Raw genomic sequence first — 18892 nt, 5'->3', positions numbered from 1 at the left:
CTTTGTCCCCCCCCCCTCCCCCTCATTTCATTTCTCTATATTTTTTTCTTTATCTATATATATACACACACACTGTCGGAGTCTCTCCTACAGTTTTCAGTAAAAAAAAAACAGGAAGGGATACTACTAAATAATTAAACAGCACTGCTTATTTAGTTTTCGTTATTATAGTTCTACAAGAGGTAAGCATGTCTGATCCCGTGCAGCTTGGCAGCCACCTCCTGCATGTTGATGCGCTCATTCGGGGACGACTTGGTGCAGCACAGCGCAATATTTAGCACAGCAAGCAGACACTGCTGCACTCTATTTTCCTCTCCCCCAGCAATTTGAGTTTCTTGGCAGAGGTTCAACTCTTGCAGCAGCTGCGAATCAACAACCTGAGACACCTTATCTGGGAAGTTGATCTCTACGAACTGTGAAATGCTCAACCCATCTTTGAACATGTCATCAGTTGGCCTCCTTCGGATGAACATTTCTAGGAGAACAACTCCAAAGCTATAAACGTCAGCTGCGGTTGAAACTTCACCACCCCCTGCACATTCTGCAAAAACATGCGACAACAAGAGCTTATTTCAGATCCACACAGCTAAGTTACATAGGAAGAAAAACCACAATGTTAGAAGGTATAATATATACCTGGAGCAACATATCCTATTGTTCCTTTTATTGCAGTTGAAGCAGAGTCACCAAAAGATGGTGATGCTGTTGTGGGAATTTGCAACTTTGCAAGTCCAAAGTCTCCAACATGAGCTATCATTTCATCATCCAAGAGAATGTTGCTAGGTTTCAGGTCACAATGAACAATACTTCCTTGGTGGTTATGGTGTAGGTATGCCATTGCATCCAATACATCGATCGCAATGCTTAATCTTTGAGCCAATGAAATGTAGTTCAGATTTGAAGAGCTCTCGTCCTCTTGATTTGAATATAGGAATTTATGCAAGTCCCCTCGTGGCATGAACTCATAGACCAGGCTTTGAACTCATTTCCTTTATAATCAATGCTAGAGCACGCATTTAGGATTTGGACTAGATTGCGATGCCGTACATTCCTCAAAGCATCACATTCTGCGATGAAGCTCCTATTTGCTCCACTTGTCTCGAGGCAAAAAACTTTCACAGCCACCACATTTTCATCTTCAAAAAGTTTCGCTTGATACACCGAACTGTATCTTCCACTGCCGATTAAGTTGGACACAGAGAACCCTTCAGTTGCTTTAGCAATATCACCATACGAAACTTTGGGAAATTTTCTACCAAACGAAGATAGAGAAACTGATTTTCTCCTTTGTTTTTTCCACAAGAAAAGTAGCAGAGATATGACACCAGCAAGTAGCAACGTGCTAGCTAGTGGAATCATCACCTTGAAACATAGTGGACAATCAGTGTGCTTGAAACTACTTGAATTTGTAGCAAGGCATGCAGGCAGGTGGAGCTCTAGGGGTCCAACGCAAAGCCCACGATTTCCGCCTATGCGTGTTGCACTCCTGTTCTTGAAGATACCTTTCTGGGGGACTTCACCATCTAAACGGTTGAATGACAGATCTAGTTGTTGAAGATACTGCAGAGTACTAATAGACTTTGGTATTGATCCAGACAAGTGGTTTTGAGACATAGTAAGTGTTGGAATTTTGGGTTAGGCCCAAGGCCCAATCTGAAATTAATTCCTGGAAAATCTCAAAAGCCCATTCATGTAGTGGGATGAGGAAGTGGGAATAGTCCCACCTTGCTAGTTTAGGGGGAGTTGGACCAATATATAAGGTGTGTTGGTTCTCACCTCTTGAGCAAGTGAGCAAGGGAAATCCCCACGCGCGCTCCTCCTCCTCCGCTCGCCTCGCGCGCGCCGCGTTTTGTGGATCGAGTTCGAGCCTTGCCGGGTCGTGCTTATCTTTTTGGCAGTCGGAATCCGTTGCGGACGCGTAACAAATCCCGATAATTGCGGAGTCGGTTTTGGTTTCCTAAACCCAACTGAATTCCGCCTGCGTGCCTATATAATAAGACGACCGCGGCCTCCGGACGGAACACACCACAACCCTAGCCGTCACGCCCACGATCCAATCGCCGCCAACTGCTACTCCATCCCGCCGATTGCATGCACAGATCGCCGGGAGAGTAGGCCTCCGGAACCCCGACCTTCGAGATCCTGCCCGAGAGACGGTCGATAAGGTTTTTGGGGAGCGTTCTCACGCGACTGCTCGCTTCTTCACGTCCCTGTTTCGTCGGCATCTTCATCACCAATGGCCGACGACCTCGGAGATCCCGCGGCTCAGGTTGCCGCTCTAGCTCAGCAGCAGCAGGCTGCACAACTCCAAGCACAGCAACAGGCTGCCAAACTCCAAGCCCAGGCAACTGCTGCTGCACGGGCGCAAGCGCAGGCGCTGGCCGCTGCTCAGGAGGTAGTCAAGGCTGCTGCTGCTGCCGGTGTGAACATCGACGCCACCGGACTCGTCACCGACCTCAACAAACAAACACAAGAAAAGAGTACAACACCGTACGTAATCTGCTCTTTCTTGTTGATTTTGATTAGTAGTTCTATTATTCATGCCGTGAAATTAGATGAGTTTTATTGCTGTGCGTTGCTATTTAATTTGTCTAGTTTGCATGATATAATATGCTACATGTTTTACACATTGTTTTTCTGGATTAAATATTCATCGAAATTACCTAATTACTCAGCAGTAAGCACTTCCAAGCTTCTAATGTTGCCTAATGAGGAATTCTTCCAGTAAGGGAATTCTGATCCAACTTAATGACTTCCATACTTTCACAATCACCAAGTGTCTCAGGAACAACTCCAGATAGGTTATTTGACGAAATTAGCAGATAGGATAGTTGCTTGGCATGTCCTATTTCCACAGGAAGTTGTCCGTCCAGTTTATTGAAAGATAAACTGATACGTGTTATTGTAGGAATGTTGAAGATCTCCTTTGGTATGCTATCGTGAAGATTGTTGTTGGAAATGCTCAATATTTTAAGGACCCGAATGTTTCCCAAATTTGGGGGTATAGTTACATAAAAATTGTTAGATTCTAGATAGAGTTCTGTCAATTGAGATAAGTTTGATAGAGACGACGGAATAACCCCTGTAAAGAAGTTGCTAGCTAACTCTATTCCCTGTAAATTTGTTTGAGTTCCAAGCCATTCTGGTATCTCACCTGTAAATCGATTTTCTTCTAACCCTAGAATAAGTAGGCCTGGAAGATTTGCAATGCCGGAAGGAAAACCACCTGACAATTTATTTGTTCCCAAATATAGATGTTGAAGCTGAGCAGAAAGGTTGCCTAATGAATCTGGGACATGTCCTTGCAGGCGATTTCCCTTCATTGAGAAAATCTGTAGCTTAGTGCAGTTAGCTAAGCTGCTCATAAACTCCCATTCTTGCTTGTTACGAGCTTGGAATTGATTGAATTCAAGATTCAAGTACGACAGTTTTGTAAGTTTGCCGATGGCGCTATGTACTATCCCACTAAAATTATTATCTGCTATATCGATCATGTGTAGCTTGGAAGCATTTATCAAGGAATAGGGGATATGTACATGAAAGAAGTTTCCAGCTAATCCAAGAATTTGGAGATTAGGTAGGTGGTTACCCGAGATTGGATGGTACCTTCCCACTTAGATGATTTATAGCAAGGTCAAGACCATTGAGACTAGAAAGATTTAAGATGGCATGTTGGAACGTGCCTGTCAACCTATTTTTCCCTCCGTATAGGAACTGCAGCTTGTGCAGCTTTGTAAACTCATTTGGGATGTTGCCCTCAATGTTGTTAAGTGCGAAAACAAGCTTTCTTAGCTTGGTGATATTGGCAAGGAAGAAGGGATGGTTCCAGTCAAATTATTATGGTAAAGATCCAGCTCTTTTAGATGAGCAGACAAACTAGGAAATGGCCCAACCAGATTATTGCTATCCAACTGTAGCACCATTAGGTTGGTACAGTTTGCAAGACGAGGTATCCTTCCTTGCAATGTGTTCGTACTCAAGGAAATGGATTGTAGCTTATGCATGTGACCAAGGGATGGAGGGATCTCTCCGGAAAATGAATTAGTTGATAGAGATAGGAACCGGAGGAATGTAAGGCTTCCAAGAGAAGGAGATATTTGCCCTACTAAACCTCGATTTGTAAGATTAAGAGAGATAACACGAGGCGGATCAGTAGTCCTCATCCCACACAAGACACCTTCCCAGTGGCACAAGTGAGTGGTATCATTCCAGGACATCAAGGCTTGTTGTGGATCAAGACTGATCCCCTTCTTGAATTCAAGTAGTGACAACCAATCTGTCTCGTTTCCATATGATGAAGAAGGACTACTGCAGATGAGGGTGATCTGTGCACTGTATGCCATGAGCACCAGGATAAACCGTCGTCCTATTGTAGTGACCATCATTGATGACCAGCAATTTTGGCTGGAATTGGATACTGGCAGATAAAAATAAAGGAGATTTTAGGTAATTAACAAGGTACTATCATTAACTAATGTTAGCAAAAATCCATTTGCGCTATGTGATGTACCTGCAGCAGCCAAGTTTTTTCTTTTCTGCAATCTTGACATGCTTGTTAATGTTCCTTCAGTTACATAAAGTAAGAACTTGTGGGCGCTGCAGGCTCACGTGCTAACTGTTGTTTTTTTGCAGTCTGATTTTTCTTCAAACTCCTGCAATTCATGCACAGGGAACTAGGTGTAAGATGTGCTCCGATTCATGAATCGGCAACTCAAACAACAGGACGAGTCACCACTAGAGAACAGCATGGCGTAAACGTGGACTTAAGATACATGATACCGTTAGATCCGATGAATAATGAATTCTGAAGATTGTATATGTATTTTAGGAGAGGCATTTTTGTGCTTATACAAAAACGGTGTGATATTTATTAAAATGATCATTTCTTATCCGTTGTAGGTTATGTATTTATGCACTTTGATCCATGCTTCTAAAGTTGGAGGATTGGGTTTTGCTACGGATGCGTGCCTACTGATAGAGTGGTCAGCCAGGTGTTTAATTATCCCGCGTAGGTACTGGTCTACTCTACGGATTGAAGCGTCTTAAGACCTTTAGTTTTTATGTTATTTTGTAATCAAGAGACTTTTGGATACTTTATGTTGTGTGTATTTTGTAATTTCTATGCAAAGGCCAGGGACAGGTATCAACCAAGAAAATGGAGAAAATATTACTATACTAGAAGGTCTTGGCGCTTCCCTGCGCCATGAATTTGGGTCATTTTACTGATGTGTATGGCCTGATATTTTCGTGTCAGTCGGCTTCTTTTTCATGAACTCTCATGGATTTTTCCTGGATTTTTTTCTGGGTTGGCTGTATGTGCGGTTGAGTTCTTACTAAAACTGCATCTATATGACATTGAAAGACAAACCACCTGCAGGAGACCACAACCTACAAAATAAACACCCCAGAGCATAAACAAAACGGGAAGACGCTTGGATGTTCTTATTAAAACTGTATTAGGACGACAACAATGAACGGACCAATGGCAGAATACCCAAAAAGAAATATGCACGGACACACGAACTGACGATTTATAATCACCAAAAGCCTTCTAAATTAACCCCACAGCAACAACCAAATAGACCAAATAGGCAAATAGCAAGTCAGCTGGATATTCTAGTGATGCCCGATTGAGCTGTTCCTCTTTTTTTTTAGCTGTATCTAAATGAAATGGTATTTAGGATGTGTTTTCGTTTTTCTCTGTTCTCTCACTAAAATCAGTAAATATAAATTTTATTCTTCTTGGATATTACTTGATGCCGAGAAAAATTGAGAAAACTGATACAGCCACACTACTTGAATCACAGTTTAGACTGTCCATTCTAACATCATCCCTCATGTGTTCATTAATTTACTAACACTTGGGTGAAGTTTTGATGGTCTATTTGGAAAAATAAAATAGCATGTCTTGTGTTCTTATATCGCTGTTGATGAACTGATGAGAACAATCTTGCCCAAGTTGGTCCGCGCTTCTGGATTTTTTTAATTCTTGAGGAAATAAACTGTAAGATATTGGTGTCAAGTAACTATGGAGTACTTGTTTAAAATACAAATCTGTTGCAAGAGGATTTTCCCCTGACAAGACGGGAACATGAAATGCATCAGGGATTCAGGGGGACTCACCTTTCTGTTAAATCTCTTTGTATATTCGTCTGTAACTATACTCTGTTAACTATTCTGTAAAATACATCTTCGTAGTCATATATATACTCATCATATAAAACACACCTGTACATTTCTATCACTTTAATGCATGACAAATGTCAATTGAAGTTTCTCTAGTTGGTCTGTAATTAAGCTCAAACAAAAAATCGAAGAAAATTAAGGAGGCCACAACAAAACGCACCTGAACACAAGAAGCACGAACGGAAGGCAATTAAGCAAAGGGACGTATATAGCAGCACACCGGGACAACAATTGACGACGAACCCCCACAAACCAACCCCAACGGCACGCGCGACCTGAAAAAACACTCCCAATCAGGTAATAATCCTACCCGCAAAGAACAAAGAAAACACGGAATCGCAAACCAGGCCGGGGAGAGAGATGGACGGCCGGAACACCAAGTAAAGTACGAGTAACAAATGAGAAAACCCCACCTGGGAACCAGGGCGACGAAGGAACACCGATCGGCGGAAGCACGAATGGCACCACGACCGGCAGACGGAGCCACCACCAGTCACCACACCGCTGACTGACCGCCGCCTTTCTCCGAAATAACTGAACCCCGGCCAGCAACCCCGCCGCCCCCGTCGAACGGTCCGGCAGAACTAGGAAGAAGAAATAGAAGAGTCAAGTAGTCAACCAGGAAAGAAAACGCGACCAGGAAGTACAACGGACGTAGAGGCGACCGACCCGGAGGTCCTGGACACGCGTCGCCAGGAAATCGCCAGCAAACTACTCACAACGGCGCAAGTGGCCGAGAGCATCTGCACCAGCAGGACAGGAGAAAACTCACTCCCAAAACCAGAAAAAAGCTTCTTTTTTTCTCTTCCAAAGTTTCCACCAGCATCCCAAAACACCTTTACAATGAGAAAAAAAATTGGGAGGGAGGAAAAACCTCTCTCCTCCCCCCTCCAAATAGGGAGTCTATCCTCCACGGAAAATAATTTTTCTCCTCGCCTGCGCACGCCAGACTCACGCGAGAAGACTCCTGCTCGTCGATCCGCCGTCGCCGACCGCCGGCCGACCTCCGCTGGCTCTCCCCGCCACCGCTGGACCCTCCTTTGCCATCGCCCCACTCCCGCTGCCCGCATCCACTACTCTTGCCGCACCCAACGGCGCTGCGCGGCCGGGAAAAGAAGGCGCGACGGCACCTGGGCTTGGCATCCCCGTCAGGAGCCACGAGACGGGCAGCTCCACCCTGCCGCCGCCGCTCCCTTGCCAACGGCGCCAGCCCCCACCGCGCCGGCCGCTCCTCCCCGATCCCGCAACCCGACGAAGTCTGCTGGATGTCGCTCCTCCGGCGAGAAGAAGGGGCAGGCGAGCCAGCAGCCACTCCGCCGCCCCAGAGCAACCCGGCGGTCAGGCTCCTCCCGCTGCCTGCCCTACCCGCCACGCCCACGCTGCCTGCGTTCTTCCCTGAAGAAGATGACGCCGGCAAGGAACCTCCCGGAAAGATAATTTTTTGGCCAATGTGTAATCTAAACTTTGCATTTTATATGGAATTGATGCAATTTTGGCCAGTGTGCAGTCACACTTTGCATTTTGTATGAAATTTTATCAAATTGGACTTGCAATTGATGAGTTAGGAAATTACAGGGAGACAGTTTTTCTCATGAGGAGAAAAAACTGGGTTTTCTCACTCCCAAAAACCTGTTTTTCTGACAAGGACGCGATGCGTGGAGCGCTGGGATGACGCAAAGATTGCCGGCCGCCGGTAAAATTAACTGCGCGTGGTTGCGCCTGAGCGTCATTGCTGAGCTTCCAAGTCCGACAACGCGCGCGCCTCCGGTCTTAATGGCTACGGTTTGTTAACAGGGCCGGCCGTGATGTGCTCAATTCGGATTCAAGATTTTCTAGCTTTCGGGGACGAGCTAGCCTGAACGGGCGAGGAAAACTTTGCCCATGCAAGAGAGCTGGATCGGCTCGCCTCCACAGCGGCGGATCCAGGATTAAATCTGGAGTTGTCACGCTACACGTATTATCCAATTGTTATTTTGTAAGCACCACAAATTCAACTTGCGATTTCAAAAAAATCCCTCAAAAAAAAGCTTACGATTTCAAAAAAAAATCAAAAGTACAATACAAATAGGTTTATAACGAGGAAATTATACCGCAGGTACGTGAACTTGACAGCGATGTTCAGTTTTATCCATTAACTTGAAAACTCAAATAACTCACTAAACTTGACAGCTTTGCTCATTTTAGTTCAAATGGCGTTTTCAAGTGACTCACTGAACTTGACAACTTTGCTCATTTTAGTTCAAATGGTCAGATTCGGGCGAAATTCGGTCATGATGGCATGTGACGTGGATCTGGCCGTTCGAGTAGCCGCCGCCGAACCCATCGACGGAGCTATTCGCGTGGACGCCGCGTATGCCGGACCGAAGTGTGTTCACCGGCGAGTGCAGCATCTCCCCATTCTAGAGATTTGATGGGGTTAAACAGAAAAGGTCCACAACCAGAAAATTGTGAAAAGCCCCCTCACACGCCGGCCAGGTCCACGACACATGCCAGCATGGCCGAATTTCATCTGATTTTGGCCATTTGGACTAAAATGAACAAAGCTGACAAGTTTAGTAAGTCACTTGAACAATTTTCAAGTTAACGGACGAAACTGAACATCGCTGCCGTGTTGATGGACCTGCGGTGTAGTTTCCTCGTTTATAAAAGACAGTTAGACACTAAGCACTTATGCAACTAGAATAAGCTATAGACATCACATAGTATAAATTTTCGTGTGGAGAAAAACAACAACTCATCCTGATTCTTCTCACACGTCGTCCCAGGCTCTGGCTAGCGGCAATAAACCAAACGGTGCACCCATGGATGCAAGGTGTCCACACCACCATCCACATCATGCATATCATTAACATGCAAATTGTACACATCACCATCCATCTCATGTGTTGTAGATCACTAGAAATCCATTTTGATGGTACCTTTGACGATTTAATATTTTGAAACTTAAGATTTTTCACTTTCACCTTAAGTAGTTCATCAAGTATACATATTTTCATGATACGTATGTAATTTTTTTTAAGATGTGCAAATATCAGGTTGATGAAGTTTTACTTTTTGGTTTCTCTGAAGTTATTAATGTTCATGTATATCAAAATTACTTCTATCCTTTTGTTGTCCTGCAATATTCATATTTCTTTTGCACTGAATCATATTATTACTATTTGTTCCTAACATCATATCCAGACATGCATATAGAATTTTCCGCGGCAACGCGCGGGGAATCACGTAGACCCAAACTTAGCTACACCAATACGTGTATAACTAAAACTCAATATTAGACCTAACATTCTCTACGGGAGTTTCGGTATTTAGCCTCTTCTGTAGACACATCCTTTGAAATAGAAAGCAGAAAATACATGTCGCCGGAGTAATAAACTGAACGTAATTGAAAATAAAATATCAAGCACAAACATTAAACACACAACTCAAAAATAGCGGAGGCTGTTTGGTGAGCTGCCCGACGAGCAAACATGGCGGGCGATCCAGTCAGCCCAAAGATGGGATGCCGGATTTTTTTTACCTTTTTTGGCCAACTTTTCATTTGTCAATCTCTAAAATTTTATTTTTATCAACTTTTAGTTTTCTCACATTTTAAATTACTCCCTCCGTTCCTAAATTCTTGTCACTGTTTTAGTTCAAATTTGTACTAAAACAGCGACAAGAATTTAGGAACGGAGGTAGTAACTTTTAACTTTTGCTTTTTGAAAGGACATCTCGTCCCCTAAGTGGGTTTTGGTGTAAATGACATCATGCGTAGATATTTAATGCTAAGTGAGTGAACAGGTTTAAGTTAAAAAGATCATCAAAGCATGTGTGGTGTATTGGCTAAAAGGATGAAGGATGAAGAAAGCGGTACATTTAAATTTGTGTTATTTTACCTTCTTTGAGTCATAGAAAAGCCGTATTATTAAGGGGGATCTTGTGATGAACTTCAAGTGGATTTACGTTTCCTATACACATCCTAATCCACATACTTACCCCTACAAACAGGCATAACAAAGCCTAGTTCCATTCCAAGCAAATTTTCTATTGAATTTCCTGTGATGTGCTACTTTGTGAAGGCCGGAAGCCTGCCGGAGGTTCCGGGTGTCCTCTGGGTGGGCTCTGTGCTATCCGGAACCCGGCCGGCCCTTTGGGTGTACCTCCAGATGGGTCCAGTGGTTTCTGGACTCACCCGGAGGCTCCTCCGGAAGCCATCCGCAATCCAGGCTATACAGAGTTCTTCCGGAGCCTACGTAGAGCTTCGCTACGATGCATCGTCCGGAATTCCTCTCGAGGTTTCGGGTGAATTCCGGGCAGTGCATCTCAGCCCCAACGGGCAGATTTCTGGGTGGATCTTTAGATAGGCCGCATCCTTCTTCTTCGTGGGTGCCTTTCTTCCCCACTGAGCTGAGCCTGCCCCTTTGCATCTTCATTTTTGCCCAAAGCTCAAAAGCTCAAATAGCTCCCATTCGCTCGCTCAAATCAATCGATCCTTTGAGGGAAAAGAGAGAGGAGCCCTAGATCTACACATCCACCGAAGGGGTTCGTCCCTCTTGAAGTTCATCACTTGATTTGTTACTCTTGGAGTTGTGAGGACTCCTAGACGGTTGGAGTCGCCTCGGGAGCATCTATTCTCTGTGGATTTGCCCCGTCAAGTTTGTGAAGGTCCGGTGGCCACCTCAAGGCCAACCACTTAGTGACTGAGCTCCTACTTTGGTGTGGGAGGCTCAAGGAGATTGGGTGTGCCCTTTCACGGCTATTAGGTATACCTTTCGTGGTTCCCTCACCCCTCCAATGGTGACTAGATTCCTCCCAAGAAAGTGAACATCGGGATAAATCCGTCTCTCCTTCGAGCCCTTTGGTTACTTTTTTACCCAAGCTTAATTGCTTTGTGTTTGTTCCTGTTACTTGCTAGTATATCATCGTATAGGTTGTTTCACTTAATTGCATTTAGATAACCTTTATATTCCGCTGCACCTAAATTGTTAAAAGTAAGTGAAAAATTTGTAGTTGCCTATTCACCTCCCCCCCTTCTCTAGTCAACGTCTCGATCCTCTTTCTTTTCTTAACTTTCAATTATCAATTAAAAAGAAGATGTATCTTCCTTGGCTTGGAGACGGATCTCCTTGTCAACGGCGGCGACGCTTGAGATCCATGAATCGTCAGGCTTGACGGCACGGTGCGAGGAAGAGGCGCAGAAGTGCAGTCGGGCAAGGAGAGGGAGGGTAGGAGGCGGCACGGCAGTGCAGTCGAGCGAGGGGAGTTGGCGGGGGCAAGTGGGAGAGACAAAGAGAGGGATGTGGATGCGTGGTGCGAATCATCTTCGCGGAGCGCACAACCACAGAGCATGAAGTTCAACAAAAACAACATCTAAGCATCAAGCTAATGAAATTGAGAACTGGGTGTGGTTGAATATTGTACTCCCTCCGTCCAACAAAAGATGTCTCAAGTTTGTCAAAATTTGGATGTATCTAGACATGACTTAATGTATAAATGCATTCAAATTTGGTCAAAGTTGATACATCCTTTGTTGGACTGAGGGAGTAGCATCGATTGTGTCATATGAACGAGACAATATTGACATAAAGAAGGAGGCCATCAAAGGCAGCAGAAATGCCGAGACAACACAAAGGAATCACTAATGAGTATCATACCAAGAGCTCAAGAGAAATAACACTGAAACCGCCAGTCAAGAAAACTTGCACCAGACACTAGACCAGGATTTGCACCATCACCAATTCCATGTCTTCGAGTGCTCACTTCTGGAAGGCAAAATGAAAATCGTTCGTTCCTCTCTCATGTTCCAAGTTTTCCAAATTTCAACTCGGATTTTGTTTCAACTTTCAAATCTGAGAGGCGAATCGAAAAAGTTACATGGGAGGTATTTTCTATTTTGCAAAATTGTCCATCTATTGATGATCATTGTAGCAGTACAAAGATCTTAAAAGTAATAAAGATTACAAATAGGTTGTTACTCCAATTAGCGACGGCAACAAGCATTTGAAATGGGACACTATCCTCGCCCCTCATCACCAGAGCCGGACAAAGTTTGTCAAATGAGAGCTTGTTATAGTTGACGGTTGGAAAGTCACCGCAGAGGACCAACGCACGAGAGTAGCAACGATCGCCAGAGGTGAGAACCATAGATCGAAAGAGTCCCAGAAAATGGACCGGATTAATTCCAAGGGATTCGTCGGACACGTAGCTCCACACACCCTCCACTAGTGCTGGACACTCCACTTAAGCAAGGACAATGCGGAAAGGAGCTTACGTTTAGTGCAAGATGTCGCCACCGTTTCGTCTCGTCACAAAGGAAAACCTAAAACAATAACAGGGGAATCCTTCTACTGGCGAGTGGCTGGAATCCGCCGCTCCTCCAAGGACAAGAAGGCACATATTTCTTTGATACCTTGACAAAACAACCTTTTTTTTATAGCTATTTTCTCGACTTAGGCCCACATGTCACAATTTTCTGGACCAAATTACCCCTGGCGATCTACGTAAAATATCGATCGCATTGCACATGCAGAGAGAAAAGCGCTCTCCCACCGCGCCACCGTGGCTGGTCTCTCGTCGCTCCGTTGCTCCCCATGCTCCTGCGCCGCCCGCACGCTCGCCGGCCAGGCTGAAGGCCGTCGATCGAGGAGGTACGCGGCCAGCTTCTCCTACGCGCTGGGAGCATGCAGGATCCAGACACGAGGGAGTGGAAACTGGAAAGGGAGTTACCTTGGTCGGAAGGAGCGAGGAGAGATGGCCGTCGGGGTGGGGGGAAATCGCCGGAGCGGGGAGCCCATTCGATGGGCCTAATCCAGTAATCCTCGGAAGGAGCGTGGAGAGATGGCACACATTTTTCCAGAGGCGAGCCGCTACCCGCTAGCAGCTCACCCGCGCGGCGGACGCAAACGACTTGGATTTTGCCTGCAATCGTGGGGACAGCGGCGGTGGCGGCCTCCTCCGGCACCGGCAGTGACGACCTCTCCTGCCAGACGAGGCGAAGAGTCTCCTGCCCGAGGAGCCTTCTCTCTGTTTTTTTTTTGACAGCCAGCCTTCTCTCTGTTCGTGTAGATAGATCGATGGACCAATCTAATTCGCGCCAGTGGTAATTTGGTCCAGAAAATTATGACATGTGGGCTCAAGGAAAATGGCTAAAAATGTCAATGTGTCAAAGAAAGCCGTGTTATTTTGTCTAATGGAAAAAATGTGTGCATTTGTGGCAAAGACCAAAGAAAAGTATGCCATTTTGTCAAATTTCTCAAATAAAAAATTGTAGACAAATTGCAAGTTCTTTCATAAGTTTGGGAAATTCTGTTCGTAAGTTTAATTTTTTTAAAGTTGACGAAACTGAAAGTGGAGGGGTAAGCTCTCTGCGGACTGCTGTGCTCCTCCAACTAGTTTAGTCAATTAGTCAAAATCAATGCAGTTGGTCTGCTGCATCAAAAAAATTTGCATGCATTTTTACTATGAGGTTTTCTTCTCTAACTCTGAAAGTCTGAATACGTCCAGGTGTCCAGGTGTATTGTAGTGTTCTAACACTAGTTCAAACTTAAAAAGAAAAACTAGCTACATCCAAAAGAAGATTGATCTTTATATCCTCAAATAGCCAGAAACCCGCTTACGAAGAAACAATTAAAGGCAGAGAGTAACCCGCGTAATCTTACATGTAATACACTAACACTCTCTCCGTTCTAAAATATAAAACATATAATTATTTTTGACTGTCAAACTTGGACCAAAATTTCTGAGAAAAATCATCAACATTTAGAGTCCCAAAATCAAGATTAATAGATCTATCATGAAATATATTTTCATAGTGTATTCAATTGAAGTAGTGGATGTTAATCCATTTTGCTCTAAGTTTGGTCAAGGCTAAAAAGTTTGAGGGTCAACAAAATTTCTACTCCTTGTACTTTCGAACGGAGGGAGTAGTAAATTTGAACAAGGTAGTAAACTGGGAGCTTGGATAGATACAAGAAACAAAATTAAAACAACAAAGGTGTGATCGTACATAATACTAGTTCAGGTTGTACAAAATGATAAAGCGAGTTCTTGGACTCGTTACACAGATGACACCGACTGGCGTAATATACAGGGTGATTCAGCGTCTAGGGAAGAGGAATTGTCTCTTCGGCATGCAGACAGAACAGAGAAGGTGCCATTCAGTACGCGGAAGGTTGTTCTTGTGCTGGAAGCTCCGAGTAGCACGGTACATAGTAGAAGTAACAGTTGTGAGGCCACTGAAAGCTATCTCGTATCTCATGAAGTTTCCCGGTGCTGATGTCATACAAAAGAAGGTTGTCTGTCTTCTGGTCAAAGAGGAGAAGTAGCTTTCTATCCAAGTCAAGAGCGACAATCCGGTAATCGCAGTTCCAAAACCAGTCACTCTCACCATCAAGACCACCGTCGTTATAATAAACAAAGTCGTTCCTTCCAAATGCATCTTTCATGCTAAGATGACACTTCACATTCCAAGCCCATAAATGCCAAGCATGATCTAAACTCCAAACAGCAATCGAACGACCATTATCATCTGGCAATGCATAGTGTAAGATCCCTGAAGATTTGCAGAAGCAACCATGAGTAAAATCACACACGTACAAAGAGTCATCTGGCAAGGTAATAGTCCAGTGATAGGGCGGTATGCCATTACTAATTGCCTCCAAGCCTTCGAATGCCAAAACTTGATGTCCAGTGGTCTCCAAATACAGCATTCCATTAAGAAATAAGCGTGGCTTCCTCCCAGAGAAAGTTATCTCGGAGTTCCAGGTTTCATCCACAAGCCACGCCGAACATCCAGAGAAAAATATCTCAAGTTTCCTGGTACCAAGTATCAAATGGTGGTGATGCCTCTGATGAAAGTTGAAGACGTAGAACTGTGGTGACCATGATGGATCAAAGGCCAAAAAAGTTACACACGGAGGATCATCTGTCGCACAATGAGTATCAGGAACTATCCTCCACTGTCGTATTGCTGGGTTGCACACAACGAAGCGGCAAATGCTTGGAGAAGTAAAGCTGTTCCTGTACTTACAAAGGGCTAGACCATTGCAGCAGTCCACAAGTTCTAAATGCTCATAGTGTGGCACATCAGCAAGAATTCCATCAATTTCTCCATCATTCCGGGACAGGCTAACAAGTGGGATAGCAGACTTGCCATGGCTTTGGTACAGAAGGCCAGCAGTTACTTTTTTGGACAGCTTTGTGCGGTAGTCTGGATCAGAAGATAAGGCAGACCAGGCCTTACAGGCACATTTACAGCGGGAAAATGACTTGTATGTCAGCGGGAGAGGATATCGACCACTAGATCGTCAGTTAAGTTGGCAGCAGTAGCTTTCTTGTTAAGGTCCATGGCTTTCGTTAGCTTACTGCCACTGAAAAGAAAATTTTGACGGTTATCAGAATAAAAAACGAGATTAAGCCTTACAGTTGTGTCGTTCCAACCGAAACAATGCAGTAGCTTCACGATCTTATTTCTGTTACTAGGTAATCTATCAATGAACTTAATTATTACCCCCAACATTTTCTATCTGTCCTATTCCTTGTGTTTCATGCATCTGTTGTGTCAAGCTAGCTTCTGAAGGAAGAAAAAAAATGCAACCCAAGATTTTTGGCTGAGACAAAGCATCTTAATAGCGGCAAATGCCTGAAAAACAATACTATTCTCTGAAAATATACAATACCCTTGTCTGAACAAGATGAGTATTCATCCAATGCTACAATTTTCAGTGAACTGAGATACGATATTCAGATACGAATCAAGAACCTGGGTTTCGTGAACAAGAATCTGAAGAAACACTTGAAAATCCATGCATGAGGCGCAGCGACAGACCAAGTGCTGTCGATTGCCAGGAGTAGCTAACTGCAGTATAATTGATATTAGGAAAACGTTTGATTGCTCTCATCGCGATGCTCCGCCTATCATGACCGCTCGTCTCGTCACCACTGATAGACGGCAAGTAACAGTGCGAACTGACGGCAGGAAGGTCGCGAACAGTCTCAGACCCCATCTGCGTCCCGTACATGGATCTTCAGTGGAGTACTGTTCCCACGTCCCCTGGAGCAGTGGTCGTCGCTCAAGTTGAATTTGGCGTCCATGCATGCTGGTAGAACAGACATCTTTTCTGGTCTTGTATTTCCATGACCACATCCAACGTAGAACAATAATGATATCATTTTATATTAATTCTGTCACCCAATATTTAATGACAACACCATATGCTGGACTATATTGAAATGAGAACATTCCATGTTGGGTACAAGAGAAGAACTGCAGCCGTGGATCGAATAAACAGACAAAGCACATATTTTTGAGAGAAAATTGATATGTATATATATAGAGAAAACAGATATTCTTGTGAGAACGTGTGTGTACATATATTGAGAGAGAGACGAAATCGAAGTACACGAAAACACATATTCTTGAGAGAATGAATAGAATAGACAAAGAAAACACATATACTTGAGAGAGAATGGATATGTATATATATAGAGAAAACATATATTCTTGAGAGAGAGAGTGTGTGTGTATTGAGAGAGGCGAAATCGAATAGATAGAAAAATACATATTCTTAAGAGAGAATGGATATATATGAAAAGAGAGAGAAAACACATATTTTTGAGAGAGAATGGATATATATGTAGAGAGATAGAACACATATTCTAAATGGATATATATATAGAGAGAGAAAACACATGTTCTTGAGTGAGAGAGAATTGATATATATACACACACATGAAATGAAATCTCTGGTAAAAAAATCAACAGCTCACACCACTTTTCTGATCTGCAACCCATACCCTCTGCGTGCAATCGAAATCTACTACTCCCTCCGATCCTAAATTATTGTCGAAATATTACATGTATCTAGACACTTTTTAAGAAGAGTAAAATGCACCTGAGGTCCCTATTTTTTCGCGAAGGTGTCAAGTAGGTCTCTAATCTTTGAAAATGCATATTTAGGTCCTCATTGTTTGTTAAGTGGTTCATCCCAGGTCCCTCGACTGTATGCACAGCTCCGGCCGCATGACGTGGCTGCCACCTAGGTTTTGGTCCTACACGTCAGGCGACGACGTGGCGCTGCCACCTAGGATTAGTGACATCTGCATGTATTAAAAAATGGAATCTTTTTACCACTCTTGCAGAACTCATCCTTCTCTTGGTAGCCATATTTTTCTTTTTAGGAACATTTGCCACACGGGGGGTTTTCTGTAAGATTGCAACGCTACGTCACCGCCTGATGTGTGGGCCCAAAGCCTAGGTGGCAGCCACATCATGCGGCGGAGCTGTGCATACAGGCGAGGGACCTGGAATGAACCACTTACCAAACAATGAGGACCTAAACGTGCATTTTCAAAAATTAGGAACCTACTTGACACCTTCACGAAAGAATAGGGACCTCGGGTGCATTTTACTCTTTTAAGAATAGATACATCCATATTTGAGCAAATTTAAGTCAAGAATTCAGGATCAAAGGGAGTATTACACAACAGTCGTGGTGTCGAATATCACGTCCTTTTTGGACACGTGCATCATGGCTTTCAATCGCATCTGGAAAATACTTATACCATTCAAAGTAAATCAGACATGACATGTAGGTACGACATCACTATTGTTGGGGGAGGAAAAATTATATAGTAGGGCAACATATAGAGAGATACAGGTCCATAGCTGTGTAGTACACGAAACAGGGATTTTTTTTTGGACATAACTATTGTTTGTAGGTCGTACTACATCAATCGGACAAACGTGAACAATGTCCATGCCGTCAGACACCGTCTGCTGAGTCACTGCATATGTCGTCACCCATACCTATCTGCCCTCCGTTTCCATTCAGTCAGACGATCCAGATTAGTGGAGCAACACACTCGAGAGTAGAAAAACCAGTCTCTTGATATTAACAGATCGCTGATTAAGCCCAGATGCCACGTGGTGGAGTACCTAGCTGCAACTTACAATGTCAAGTTCTTCAAGTGGGCTGGTTGATTCGAGCTAGCACAGCACACCTAGCCCCCAAATCGAGAAGAACCCGCACCTGGTTCTTCTAAATACGGACCTGAAAACCCCAAGATCGAGCACCTAGGTAGCCTGGATTTAAGGTAAAACGTTATTCTTGTAATGGTACGGAGAGTCCCTTGCGAGAAGAGTAGAGCGGAAGGAAGAAAATGAGGAGGAGAAGCTTACCGTGACACGAGGGCGGCCGGTTGTTGAGGCGCCGACGCTGCCTCCGGGTTGAGACGTGAGAGAGAGATCTTTTTTTCCTTTGTCTTTGACGACACCGATTCGGAAAAATATTCCATGGGCGTTAGGAAAGTTCGGGTGGGCTGGTATTTATTCCCAACCGGGTCGCACCGATCCACGGGGATTGGGCTATGAGCCCGGCCGGGTGGGTGCATACCCAAAATACAAACAAAGCCCTAATGAAAGGAACGCAGGCGAACAAAGGGCCAGCCAGCCAGCTCCCAACTACTAAAAAAAATGTTCTTTCGCTCAAAAAGAAAAAAGAAAGCTCCCAACTGTTCTAAAAACACAAAACAAAAAAATCTCCCAACTGAAGTCGCCTCCGTGTAGAGGGGCGAGCATCGATCTCAAACCGGGTTTGCAGAGAAGCAGTATCCCTACAATCTCTACGGCTGGGCGGAGTCCTCGCCCTCTCGTCGCTCTGAGGCTTTCCGTGCGGGTGCTTACTGTGGGATGGGGCCGTGTTGTCAGCGGCAGGGCTCTGTCGGT

General features: G+C 44.3%; 2 pseudogenes; both read right to left on the bottom strand.

Annotated features, from left to right (window-relative positions):
- Window positions 1-69: 69 nt before the first annotated feature.
- On the bottom strand, window positions 70-6869 carry LOC100826824 (annotated as a pseudogene).
- A 7455-nt stretch (window positions 6870-14324) lies between these two features.
- Window positions 14325-15514, bottom strand: LOC100826510 (annotated as a pseudogene).
- Window positions 15515-18892: the final 3378 nt, after the last annotated feature.

This window comes from Brachypodium distachyon, chromosome 5 (genome assembly GCF_000005505.3).
Source record: "Brachypodium distachyon strain Bd21 chromosome 5, Brachypodium_distachyon_v3.0, whole genome shotgun sequence".
Lineage (NCBI taxonomy): Eukaryota > Viridiplantae > Streptophyta > Magnoliopsida > Poales > Poaceae > Brachypodium > Brachypodium distachyon.
Note: the sequence above shows the minus strand (reverse complement) of the source record. Positions and strands in the feature narration are given on the sequence as shown.